The 14,167-nt window shown below is 32.0% G+C and overlaps 1 protein-coding gene and 2 long non-coding RNA genes across 11 annotated transcripts in view; 2 read left to right on the top strand and 1 right to left on the bottom strand.

Annotated features, from left to right (window-relative positions):
* Positions 1-14,167, top strand: part of SPAG16 (sperm associated antigen 16) — a 908,675-nt gene that overhangs the window by 214,946 nt on the left and 679,562 nt on the right. The gene's annotated exons all lie outside the window — the stretch shown is intronic.
* The window catches only part of LOC140625495 (uncharacterized), an 80,797-nt gene that overhangs the window by 48,068 nt on the left and 18,562 nt on the right, over positions 1-14,167 (top strand). Inside the window, exon 2 of the long non-coding RNA XR_012024827.1 lies at positions 12,292-12,387. This is a non-coding gene — a long non-coding RNA (uncharacterized lncRNA). The remainder of the gene's footprint in view (positions 1-12,291; positions 12,388-14,167) is intronic.
* LOC140625492 (uncharacterized) overlaps positions 11,726-14,167 on the bottom strand; it is a 32,653-nt gene continuing 30,211 nt past the window's right edge. The window contains exon 4 of the long non-coding RNA XR_012024824.1: positions 11,726-11,796. This is a non-coding gene — a long non-coding RNA (uncharacterized lncRNA). The remainder of the gene's footprint in view (positions 11,797-14,167) is intronic.

Raw genomic sequence — 14,167 nt, 5'->3', positions numbered from 1 at the left:
ATTTTCATGCTAGTTTGTAATTGCTAAGTTTCAAAATAATTTCGTATTATATTTTTATTCATTCAGTTGTTCATTGAATGATTTGTTCAGAAATACAAATCAACACTATGGTTTATTTCCATCAGTCAATACACTGTGAGAGAATATAGCTCCCCGATCTTGTGATGCTCCTCTACATTTTATCAAGCTTAAAGTCATTGAGCACCTTGCTCATTTGTCACAAATAGTAGTTGCACATGGTCATTAATCATTAATTAATCTCTGTTTTTCCCTCAAATAGTTCTTGCAATATATAATGGTATTTCTGATCATGAGATATACCACAAGCCCATAAAATGATTCAATTGATTGCTGTGGTTTTTACATTGTATTTTAATTTCCTTTTACTTTTTATTTGGAAATCTATTTTTTCAAAGTTAAGAAGCACAAGATCTATTTTTCTCCTTCTTGTAAATACAGTCATGAATGCATAATAAATACGTGCTATAGAGAATACATTTCAATACAGAGATCACCATTATCACCATGTTTCTTATGAAAAAGAAAGAGAATTTTAAAATTAAAAAAGAAAATTTTTCCTGTCATGGAAAAATCTTTCCTGCATGGCTAGAAGTACACCCTTGGTCTAAATACTATGCCTGACTTGAGCATCATTATCTACTTCCTGTAACATTGTTCCCTTGAAATTCTGTAGTCCAAACTAGATCTTGAATGGTAGATGCTTTTTTCTCACATTAGAACTTATATTTCCCTTTGGGATCTTTGCACTTTATGCCTGAGACTATTGTTCTTTCTCAGGTAAGATTTTGTGACCATGTGTGTTTTCCCAGCTCCATTTCTGTTTCTTAATGGCCTTTCTATCTCCTCAGGCCCCCATCTCACAGCTTCTTCTGCTTAGATGATCCATCCTGTTCTCAAGTCTGCTTTGGGGATTTCCAACAGATTCTGGCAGTACCTGGGTGGCTCAGGCAGCTAAGCATCCAACTCTTGATCTTAGCTCAGGTCTCAGTCTCAGGGTTGTGAGTTCAAACCTTCTTTTGAGCTTTACACTGGAAGTGGAGTCTACTTAGAAAAAAGGATGTAGTTCTGAACCTTAGGAGACAATGACTGTATTTTTTCCCATGTATTATTCTGATTTTAGTTACAAAAATATTGACCAACCATATTTTAATCATGTTCATTGTATTCAAGGCTCTTCGTTGCAAGAAACAGAAACCCACTCAAAGTAGCTTAAATATTTAAGGGTATAACAGTATTGTGGAAATAAAGTACAATTGGGCATTCTGGAGACAGGTGCTAAGGATGGAGGACAGGATGATGACTCTCACTCTCTCTGTGGGGCCACCAGCTCTCTGTATGTTCACTGTATGTTCTGTATGTTCACTCTACTCTCCTCTCAGAAGGAGAGTCCTTGGCCTCTATTAGATTTTTTCTTTTCAATAACTAAAACTCATACATGAGTTTGATTATCCTAACACAACTCTGTATGGTCCAATATACAATCAGCTCCAATCAGCTGTGACAGAAAAAGAGGCAAGACATGATTCAAACAGTCAAAGATCAATTCAAACAAAAGAGGCTGCTTGCAGAGAAGCTCCCCAAACATGACCACTGTAATCCGCTATTTTGATCTATGTATGTCTTAGCACTATTGTAGTTATTGGCAATTAATGTTTTCTTTAATGAAGAAAGCATAGGGCCAAAAAAATTTTAAGAGCATAAGATCTTAAAAGGTCTTGTATAATTTCAAAGTTGATTTACATTTTAGACACAAAGCAATTATCTGTAAAAAGCACAGTAAAAGGAAATTATTTAAAGAGTGAGAACTACTTTGTAAATTAACATCAAATCAGAAAAAATAAGGTATTGTCTTAGTTTGGGTACATTTAACAAAATACCATAGATTAGGTAGCTTACAAACACTTATTCCTCACAGCTCTGGAGGCTGGAAGTGTGATATTGGTGCCAGCCATGGTTAAATGCTGTGAAATTCTCCTTCTGGGTTGCAGGCCAACTTCTTATTCTATTTTCACATGACAAGACTAGAGACAAAGCATACGGTGTAGTGATTTTTGTAAGCACTCTAACCTCACTTATGAGGGCTCAAAATCCTCATTTAATCCTAATTCTCCCTCAAAGATTCCACCTTCTAATAACATCACATTTTATTTTTCAACATAAAAGTTTTGAGGGGACACATTCAGTCCATAATATGTGCTGAGCTACTTATACTTAACCACTGAAATTATATTGGCTATATAAAAATAGATTGCTTTAATGTCATTTTTATATTTCTTATATTTTCCGTTTTATTTATAAAGTTTAAAAAATTTCTTCAATTTTGAACATGATGCAAGCATCTTGTGAATCAATATGTAGAATAAATCTCTATTTCATGGTACTACAAATAAAACCTAGGATTTAAAATACTCTTAGTAAAAGCACAACTTTAGTGAAATCAGAGTTACTCAGAGGTAAAGACAATCAAGATTTTATTGGTTTTAATTTATTAATGTGGAGACAGAACAAAAAGACACTATCTGCTAATATTTTTTTAAAGAATTTTTTTATTTATTCATGAGAGACACAGAGAGAGAAAAAGAGAGAGAGGCAGAGACACAGGCAGAGGGAGAAGCAGGCTCCATGCCGGGGGCCTGACGTGGGACTTGATCCTAGGTCTTCAGGATCACACCCTGGGCCGAAGGCAGGCGCTAAACTGCTGAGCCACCCAGGGATCCCAATCTGCTAATATTTTTATAAAGATTTTAGTTTTTGAAAAAAATTAAAGTAGTAAAGATCAGCTTTTTTTTCCCTTGAAAATCTGTTCTTTTACAAAGATGACCAGAGTTCTATCACGTTTCTTTAGTATGTACTATTAATACAGCTCAGGAAAAATTAATAATGGTTGCCCAGGTAACTTACATATTTTATTATGAAAGTCAATTTAAATATTTTTCAGTACAAATACAATTTTAAGGACCTGAATATTTAAAAGATAAATAAAAGGTAAATGCTGTGTTGTGTAAATTTTAGAGTATTATCTTCAAAGTAATTTTACCATATGTCTTGAGTCAACTGTCTTCCATTGGTTTAGTAATGTCTGGACACAGACACATTTTGAGTTTACTTATTGCTATATATTTATATATTATTACTATATATTTATTTCTTCATTATTTTTGTTTTAGGAAGGATTTCTTTGGTTCTTTATAGAACTAAACTTTAATGAATAGGAACAGAGCCAGGGCAGAGTACAGGGCTCTATCCATGAGTGAGGGAAGCTATTTTGCTGCTTCCTCCACAGAAAACCAGGTGCCCAGGGCTTGTACATGGGTTTGCATCTCTGAGATCTCAGCAGCTTCGTAGCAAGATAAGTCTCTGTTCTGTCATATAACAATGGTAATTTTTAATTCATAGTTTGATTTTGGCTTTATTAAATTTTTAAAAAAGAAAAACTATCTGGTAAGTGGTAATTCTCATTGATTTGCATTTAATTAGGAATAAATGCACTCTTCTTGATATTTTAAACCAGAAAAGCAAAATAAGTTATAGGTAAAAATCTATTAAAACAGGATATCTAGACAAAAGAGTAATTTTTATTCATGTCTTCCTTTATAAGTGATTTTTGTTTACTGTTCTATTTTTTTTACTGTTCTTTTTTATACTCTATTTCCATATGCATTTAATTGATTTAACTATATTTATTTATTTATTTTTTAAACTTTCTTTTCTTTTTTTTTTTTTTTTAAGATTTTATTTATTTATTCATGACAGACAGAGAGAGGCAGAGACAGGCAGAGAAAGAAGCAGGCTCCATGAAGGGAGCTCAATGAGGGACCATTAAATATCCTATTAGATAATTCCATGAGAAAGTGTACCTAAGATTTAATTGCAGTTGATGTTGTTAGATTATTTCCCAAAAGATTATGGTGATTTACAACCCACCAATAGTGGATAGAGTGCTTTTTTTTAATCCTTGTCAGCATTCATTTTCTTGTTCTTTATAACTTTTTCACACTGGGAATGGAAAAATTCATTGTGGTTTTAGCTTGCTTTTCCCTTACTAATAGTGAAATAGATCATCATTTGACAAGTATATAAATGATGTACATTTCCTCTTCTGTGAGAGTCCTACTTATATTCTTGCTTAAATTTTTTTTGTTGGTTTGTTCTTTTCATATAAATTTATAGGTATTTCTTACCATACGGATATTTATATAGCAAGGGTTTTGCAAATATATCTCCAAACCTAACGTTTTTCTTTTTTTTCCATTTAAACTAATTTCATGTAATTAAGTAAGCCTATCATTTCCTTTGTGGATGTCTTTCTGTTTTGCTTAATAAGATTTCTGCTAATTTGAGTTACCTTTTTTTTTTTTAGCATTTTGCATTTAAATGTAAGAGTGCCACCTAGTTTTATAAATGAAGACTAATTTTGTTGAGAAACTCTATAGCTTTTTTTCAATTAGTAATCATATTTGCTATATTTATCATAACTAATATATATTGTATGGCATCTGCTTTTTTGAACATCTGTTATCAGATGTCTGACAACCTTTTTCCTTCCTTCTATTTAAAGACCCTAATTGTTCTTTAGTAAACCACCTTTTTAAGCCATGTACTGTTGATCTCTCTCCCAAGGCTAAATTAATCTTGATTGAAGTAAACTACTTATCATATCTCATTTCTAGCCCAATCAGAGCCAGATCTCTAAATGTTGGGATGGAAGTGGGGGACTAGCAAGAAAGAAGCCTTCCAGTTTTCCTCTTTTCATGGTGCTCAGATGTAAAACTTGGAACATCTGCAGCCATTTTGCTATGATGATGGAAGCCAGCTGAAAATGGATCTGATACTGTAAGAAGTCTAGCTCAGACATAGATGCTATGATATGTGAGGTGTGAATCAAGCTCCACCTAAAGCTACCTCTATTAATGGAACTTTTAATTAAAAGAACTAAATAATTCCACTAAACAACTTTTAAATATGTTCTTTTCCCTCCTCTACATCATAAAGAGTCATTAAAGATATTCTTTAGTTATGAAATATGTATTATGGAATGAAGGGAGTATCTCCTACTTAAATTTCTAACACCATCTGCCTTTTGAGCTTCTTTTAAATTGTATCATTAAATATAATTTATAATATAAAAACTTGCCTTCTCTCTTAAAATACTTTTATTTTTTTTTATTTTTTTTATTTTTTATTTATGATAGTCACACACAGAGAGAGAGAGGCAGAGACACAGGCAGAGGGAGAAGCAGGCTCCATGCACCGGGAGCCTGACGTGGGATTCGATCCTGGGTCTCCAGGATCGCACCCTGGGCCAAAGGCAGGCGCTAAACCGCTGCGCCACCCAGGGATCCCAAAGTACTTTTAAAGAGAACAAATACTATATAGAATTTTTAAATCATACTTGATACTATCCAGAACTTTCTCTAAGTCTTTCAACTTTATAGTTTAGATAATGTGATTCTTCCTCCTATATTGTGTCCCTCAAGTTATTTTTTAGCATCATCACAGACAGGCAAATGTATCTTACTTTCATGCATAGCTTTACATTTTTAATGGCCAAGTATGGTAGGAAGAAAGAGTTATTTTTGACAATTGGCCCCAAATTCTTCATTATACAGAACCATTCTCTGATTGAAAGGTGCTTGAGGTCATGGACTGAAAAAGACAGGGAAACAAAAAGATATTAAGTTATAGCCATTGGAGATTAAGGCAAGAACCAAGAGAAAAGTGGAAAATAGGGGACTTTGAAAATACAAATTTTTAATATTCAGTTTTAAGTTGTTTTCTGTGCTAGATATGTTTTAGAAAGGGTACTGTGTGCATAGGATGGCATATTGTTCAATGTATTGTAGTAAAATTCATTTGCAGGAATTAATAGATGATTCCTAATAATCATTGAAAATCAGTTTTTTTATATGTGGAGAAAAGGAACATAGGTTATTCTCTTTGATTCAGTCTGCTTACATTTTGGTTGGAGGAGGCACTGTACTGCAATGAGTGCAATGTTCATTTTTATTGAAAAGTTCTTTGTTTAGGCACCAATGACTAATTATATAAATAGCCAGAACCTCAATTTCTGAGAGCAATACTATAAGTAATACTTAAATTTTTAAAAAGATAATATGAAACTGTAACTCCAATGAAAACACAAAAGAGGCATATTCATATTTATTAAATGTTATTTCATATTTTATTTAATGGCAGATTAATACCTCTTCATTTTAGCAAATTAGGACATTGTTTCTATATTTTATTCTGTCATTTCAAATATTAGTATGGTATATGCCCCATAAAATAGAGTATGTTTTAAAAGAAAAACCCAATATACTATATTGATACATAAATTGACTGCTCTATTTCTATATATATATATTTTTTACTAATAATAATCTTTCCCTGAAACAGAATGAAGTAAAACAAAACAAAACAAAACAGGCTTCTTTCAGCTGCAGTGAAACACATACCAACTTGTCAGCACATAAATAATATATACCTAGTTTTGAGAACAATTAGTTATACTGATTCAAGACAGAAATATGATATACTATTTAATATTTTCTCAAATGTTTGACACTGGTTGGCTATTTTCTTTAAATATTACAGATACTATTGGAGATAAAAGTTGTGTTGTAGTATTTTTCCAAATTCTTATTAACTATTTTGCCCTTCGCTAGCACTAATAGAAAATAGGAAACCATGTTGCATTTTTTCCTCAAATGCTTGTGTAATGGTTTATGCATTACTAAATCTTTATGGAAGAACAAAAATACAGATATTTTGTTGAAAACAAAATGAAGAGTAGATGTAGATGTTGGCATTTTTTTCAGGTAACTGAAATAAAAAAGAAATGCCACCATCTTGTCTGAGGATTCGCCTTTTGTAAGCAAGGAGATGGGTTTCCCCTAATGTTTTTTTCTCTAAATTTGTTCCTCATTATGATCTCTTGATTACTTTTTAAAAAGGAACTCAAGTAGACTTTTCAAGAGAAAAGTTTGTTAGAAAATCTGAATTTCTCTGAATTTTTAAAAATGAGATATTTTATAGAAACTATTAACAAGATGTTAAAAATATTTTTTTACCATGTTAGTAATTTATGCTTTATTAGAGTTTGTTTTTTATTAGCCTTTGAAGTCAACTTTAGGAGATATGGTTGGGTAACTCATCTTGGAGCCTTTCAACTGCAATGGGAACATACTATGACTAGAACAGAAAATGAGGAAACTATGGTGAGATTAAAAAGGAAACTTAGGTTTAAGTTCGGTTTTCCAGGAAATTATTTTTCTACTATATGTAAAACAACAAAAACAAAAATGGAGAGGCCAAAAAGTTTTAGGGAAAAAATAATCATAGAATTTTTTTGCTCATTAGTTGGTCAAGGTAATATCTTCTATCCAAAGAGAAAGTATCAGAAGGTAGATAGTAAAGAAAAAAAAATACAGAAAGGAAGAAAGAAAGAAAAAAAAAGAAAATTAACTGCACATGGGTGTCAGAGGATATGGAAAGGATATTGTATAGCTAGCAAAGTGATATATTCTCGGAAGAAGGAACTTGGCCATTTCAACAACTCATCCATCAGCATTGTTCACTGATGTCTTCACTATAAGGATTTATTGGCAGCTAAGAAATATATTTTAATGGTAATGAGTCCAGCTAGCATGTGTTTTAGTGTATTGGAGAAAACATGGCTAAAGGGAGCTCTTCTTTTTTTTTTTTTTTTTTTTTTAATTTAACTCATTAATAAATAGCCTTTTGTGGACTTTAAAATAAAATTTCCTGACTTTTATTTGTTAATGTGAAAGATTTTTCGGAAGTGTAAAGACTCTGTTTGAGGACAACCAAATAATGATCATATGTTTATTGCTATACATGTTATATTAATTTCATTCATGCAACTCATACCATTCACCCTTTCTAAAATATACCAAAGTTTCCATTCTTAATGAGGTAAAAATATAGGCTCTGTTAAATCAGTAAGTATTTGTAAGCATTTTTATTTTTATGATTTTATCCTAACAAATAATTTTTGGAAGTGACAACATTGTCAGAACTAGTTTGAGTTATGACTCTTGTCCATGACAAGGAAATAGTCCGAACAAGATTAAAAGGGACTGCTTTTGAAACATTTAATACCAGCCCCACTCTTTTCTTTTTTTTTTCTTGCAAATGAAAGCATTTAATGTAATCATCTCCATAACATATGATGTCTATAGTGATGAATGTAATGAAATACATCATACATTCAGATTTCTATTTGTAGGGATTACATAGAAATAGTACATACAACACAAATGCTTCTTAGCTATAGTAATCTGTTATTTGAAATTTTAAGATAGTTTATTAGTGGACAATTGGCTAATATTTGAAATAAAAATGTACACATTAAAAAAACCAGCATATTATTAAAACTAAAATTCTCTATTGATATATGTCCTTTAAAAACTTTAAAGGGCTATACTGGGATGGAAAGGTTAGAATGACTGATTGATCAAGAAGATCCTAGTTTACAATAAGATAATCTCATATTATTTCTCTCACTATATTATAAGATCTATTGAATTTTATTAATAGTTTTTTGCCTAATCTTGAAATGATTTTTTAAATCAAATTGATAAAAATGAAATGTAATAATTTGATTCCTAGATAGCATAAGATTAGTGGTTATTTTAGACATTTTTTAAAGATTTATTTATTTATTAGAGAGAGAGAACACACATACACACACACAGGAGTGCAGGGGGAGAGGCAGAAGAAGAGGGAGATCTATCTTCAGCAGATGCAGTGATGAGCAATGAGTTTGGAGCCTGACCTGGGGCTCAATCTCATGACCCTGAGATCACTATCTGAGCTGAAACCAAGAGTCAGATGAAACTAAAAAATCAGATGCTCAACCAAGTGGACTATCCAGGTGCCTCTAGTGACTTTTTTTTTTTTTTTTTTTAAGATTCAAAAGTTCTCTCCCACTTCAGGGTATAATATCTGAATACTTTATAGCTCAAGAAGATGAGTCTTGCAGGTTAACTGCCCAGCTAGTGAGAATGGCTACAGGCTATATAGTTCACAAAGCATGTTTGAATTGGTAACCTCCGTGAGTACAGTCTGTTTATACAAAACTACCACAGGGTGACAAAAAAGTCCAACCATAATGCTGTCAGTTCAAAATATTTCTTCAATTTAAATTATACCTTGGGGGATGGGTGAAATAGATGATGAGGATCAGAGTATACTTACCATGATGAAAAAAATATAATTATGTATATCTTGATAAATTATTGTGTCCTATGGCCCTAACATATTATAAATCTTAACTGAAATTTATAAAGGGCAAATATTTGTATTTTGTATCTAGAAAATTTCAGAGTTTTAAACACGGAAAAGATTACTAACAGATAAATTCTAAAACATAGTAATATAGGTAATCTTTCAGCTATTTGTTCAGTTTGTAGAATTATAACTTTAAAACACAGCTGATAAATTATTCATATTGCTCTGTTTATTAAAAAAAATGATACCTGTAACTTAGACCCTTTCCATAGCCTCTGGTTGTTTGAGGCATTTCACCCTCTCACATTCATTCCAGCTGTTTTTCCTTACCTTTACCATGGTGTTGCCACAAAAATCTGTTTTGGAACCCCCAAATGGGGACCTTATTAAATTAAGCTACTAGTACTAAATCAGTGAATGACATAGTTACATGAATTGAACAAATACCACGTAGATCATTTTAAACTACACATTTAGCATAAGTTGTTTCCAATGATAACTTAATTAATCAGAACATCCTATATCCATTCTTAAACATCTCTTAAAGCAATGAACAAAATAGTCTGTTCTTTTATTTCAGTAATTCAAACTATATTTATCATTTTTTATGTTAGAGTCTTCATAGCTATTCTGTTTATAGTACTACCACCATGTAGAGAATGCCTATCTATAGCTATGAAATAAAGACACACTTAAAAATGAAATGATTATTAATGTTAAGAATAATTTTATGTTGCCTAACCTTTAACAAATTCAATAATTTCTTGAAGAAATTTAAACATTTTTAAGATTTTGCTTTTATTAAAATGTACTATGTGCTAAGTTCATGCTAGCTTCTAGGTATTCAGACATCAAGTTTTGGTCCTTGAACTTCGAGAGTGTATAAGAGAAGTTTCAGAAAGATCTAGAAATGTTGAAAATCATGTTTATAGAGAAAATGAAGAAATCTTAATTGTAAAAGAGCCCTACCAGGCATTAAATATTGTTAGAACAAAATGTAAATGTGAAAGATGAGATTAAAATGGTGGGCAGAGGCCAAATCACATTGGTGCTATATGCTACTCATAAAAAGGAGTTTGAACCTGGAGTCATTAATGGATTAAAAACAAGGGCATGACATTGTGACATATATTTTAGGAAAGGGGATGGGTTAGAAATGATTAATATTGGATGCAGAAAGACAAGATATAATAGAAATTCTAGTGAAAAGTAGAGATCCTGCACTAATAAGATAGGTGTTTTGGGGATGCAAGGGCCTAGAAAAAATTTTTTAAAGATTTTATTTATTTATTTGAGAGAGAGAGAGAGAGAGCGTGCACATGAGTGGGGGGAGGAGCAGAGAGAGAAGCAGACACTCTGCTGAGTAGAGAGCCTAATATAGGGCTCAATCTCAGCACCCTGAGACCATGACCTGAGCCAAAGGTAGACACTTAACCAATTGAGCCACCCAGGCATCTCCAGCCTAGACAAATTTAAAGGGATTTTGAGAGTAGAATCAATTTCAATACTTGAGTGAAAAAGAGGGAGAAACCTTGGCATCTAGCTTCTTTCATTGAGTGAATGGTGGTATCAACCCTTAAAGTTAGAAGCACAAGAGGAAGATGGGATGGTGGAGGTGGGAAGACAGGTAATGAGTTTAATGCATGAAAAGTGAAGATTACTGTAGAAAATTGGATAGATATATATCTGAAGCTCAGGAAAAATGTTCAAGCTTTGAAGATGTAAATTTGAGATTCACCTAGTGTTCTTATGTTTATTCCTGTGTATTTCTATTATTATATAGGAAAAATTACTCTCCTGTGCAGTTTTAAAATTGTCACCTGAGTAATGTGTGAAAGGGATTTTTTAAGAAATGTATTAAACATCAAAGGCACATTAATAATTTAAAATTATTTCAGTTAGTTCATTTCCTTCTTTTTATCTTTTTTAATAGAACATTTATATGTTGTCTGTTACTTGTCAGTCAAGAAGACAAATCTTCATATGCTTATAGTAACAGGAAATTGAATATAAACCATTACAATGAAGGCCTGTAATAACTTAATATGATGATGATGACTTAGTCTTTTGGAAAACTTAAATTTATTTTTAAGCAAAATACTAGCCACTTCATAGATTTGTGGTTTATTTTGCAAGAAAACCCAAACATTCAATTTAATGACATTGCACTAAAACTTTCTATCCATTTTTAGGTACTACAATTGTATGGCAAAGTATCAGAAAGTGCAAACAGTTCTTGTATCAACGTTCTTATATGGTAAAAAATTTGCTGATTTAGAAAAATGACCTCAGAACTAAATGATAATCTGATCTATTGTTTCTTGAAATGGAAAGCCTTGTTGCTAATACTGATTTTCTTAACATTATTAAGTTTTATAGAAAAATAAAAAACACAGTAAACTGTTAGACTCAACAATACTCTTTCATGGACAAAAAAGAAAGAATAATATAGAATACTTGCTTGATAATGTTCATTTCAAGTTTCCTCAGTTCTGTTGGGTTTCATGTAGATTGCCCAAGCTTCTTCAAGAAGTAGAAAATTAGATTATAATGTGGTTGAGGAAACAGAATTATCTCTCCATTATGACTTGATGTAACCAGGTGCATAAAGAGACCTTCATATTTGAAATATTTTGTCTATAATTTACTTTTCTAAATATATATAGGTATTTTATTAATAAACAAAGGAAAGGTGCTAAATTTTCAAGTCAATTAAAAGATTTCTAAATTTTAATGAACTCCCAGTATTGCACCTTGCAAATTGCTCCAGATTTTGTAACACAGACTGGAGAAGATGGGACCATGATTGTACCTCTTACTGTGGCAAAACTAGCTTCTTCAACCATTTCTTGTGGCATGGTAGACCTCACTTCTCATCTTTGCTAAGGAACTTCATATAATTAATTAATATAATTAATAATTTTCCACAAACACTGGAGATGCTGGATACTCTTTTGAGTTTATAGATTTTGTCATCTATACCCCAGGAGTAATAGTGTTCCCTCTCATTTTTTTCAGATCCTGGATAGTTATGAATCTTTTGAAAGTATTAGTGTTCCTGTCCTGATCCTTAACCAACTTGATGGTTGAAAAAGACACATTAACATATAAAAGGTCAGAGCATTTGCTATGAAAAACATGCTAGAAAATGGCTGGTTTCCTAAAAAAAAAAAAAAAAAAAAAAAAACCTAAAACACCTAAATTACAACAGTTTTATATCTGTGTACATTTTTTGTTTCACATTCTGGCCATCTTTATCTTCTAGGCTATAGGGAACACCACAATCTACCTCTTAAGCTGTATTACGTTCTGGAATACAGTTCGAAAACCCATTCATTATACACCTATGTTAAGGAAAGATCATTTCATGCTGACTCTGAAAAGACCCTGTTTTGAACATTTTTAGACATTCTTACTTCTAGGAATATTTCTATACAAATTCTAGTTTTTATGTTCTTTGCCACTATCAATCTATCAATTAGTAAGATTTACGCAACTTTTTAGTGATGTCTTCCAAAAATGACAATCCCTTTAAGATGCAAAGACAATGAGGCTCACAATTCGGGATTAAACTCCAATATATTATAACATTTAAGAGTTAATCACTTGTAATAGTTTTATGTCTATCAGACCATATTTTAAAATTACTATATTTTTAATTCCTTACTCCATTTCTCTCATTTATATTTGAAATTTTCCATATGTTAAAGAAAGTTATGCAAAGAAAAAGCTTTCACCATTATAAGGTTAGAACCTAAGCATGTAAAAACAATTAAAGAAAGGATCTCAATTCTAGAAGTTTGATAGTAAAACAATGTTTTAGTCTGGATACTGAAGTGTAACTATATAAAATCTGTAAATAATCACATGCACCCATAGACAGAAATACAAAATTGTAAAAAATGGGTCTACCTATTTTAGTCATGTAAAGTGAATCCTTTTACAAAGGGTCCTTGATCGAATCAGTCTTGTATTTAGCTTTTTGTTATATTAGTCTGGTATTTTAGCTTTCTGTTAGGGAAAATGAAATAAAGGATTTACACTTTATAGGATGTAATGATAATGTTTGTTTTTAAATATTCACTCAAAATTAAAAACTTCATAAAAGCTGCATGGCCAGTAAGTCAAACTACTGGTTGAAAAATGCAAATATGATTAACAAATAAAATATATGTGTTTTTGCACTCTCCTCTAATGTTCAATATTCTGTGAAGCGTCTGGCAAATTTAACAGTGAAGGCAACAGACTAGATGACTTTTTTGTCCCTTTTAAAAGCTTTAAAGTTCTGTGGAGACCTGAAAGTAGACCCTGTTCACAGGAAGGATCTTTAATAAGAATTGTTATCCACGTCTGTTCTTCAAGAGGAGAGTTCCAGCGTTTGAATGGTGCTAATGAAGCCCCCTGCTATGCAATGCCGAGCAAGCAATTGGAGTCTGTTGAGGTGAATGGATCTCTGAATCCACTTTGTCAAGCTGAATGCGCTGTTCTTGTAGCAGGTAGCACTCACAGAGACCCTTTTCCCTTTTTCTTCCACTTGAAGTTCTCTATTCTAACAGACAGGTATAATGTATTGCAAAATATTCTAATGCTACTTAAACCTGTATCACTCTCTAATAAATACCAGCCCACCCACCCCCCTCCCATCACCACCATGTTTGTCTGACTTTTCTGTTCTCCTTTCATCAGATTCAGGAAAGCAGCCTTGGTTTGATATTTTTCTACCTGTAGAGGAACACCAATTTTACCCATTTCTCATTCAAAAGTTAGTCAATGTCTTCCTGCAAGCTGCTTCAGAAGTAAGAAAATAAAGGCAGGTGTAATGCATTTGAAGCTCTATTTCATGGCAGGCATGCTTCTTGCTCTTGTTGCCTGTGACTGCTAATATAAACACCTC

This window comes from Canis lupus, chromosome 36 (assembly GCF_048164855.1).
Source record: "Canis lupus baileyi chromosome 36, mCanLup2.hap1, whole genome shotgun sequence".
NCBI classification, from domain to species: Eukaryota; Metazoa; Chordata; class Mammalia; order Carnivora; family Canidae; genus Canis; species Canis lupus.
The sequence above is the reverse complement of the archived record's forward strand: the minus strand, read 5'-3'. Positions and strand labels throughout refer to the sequence as shown.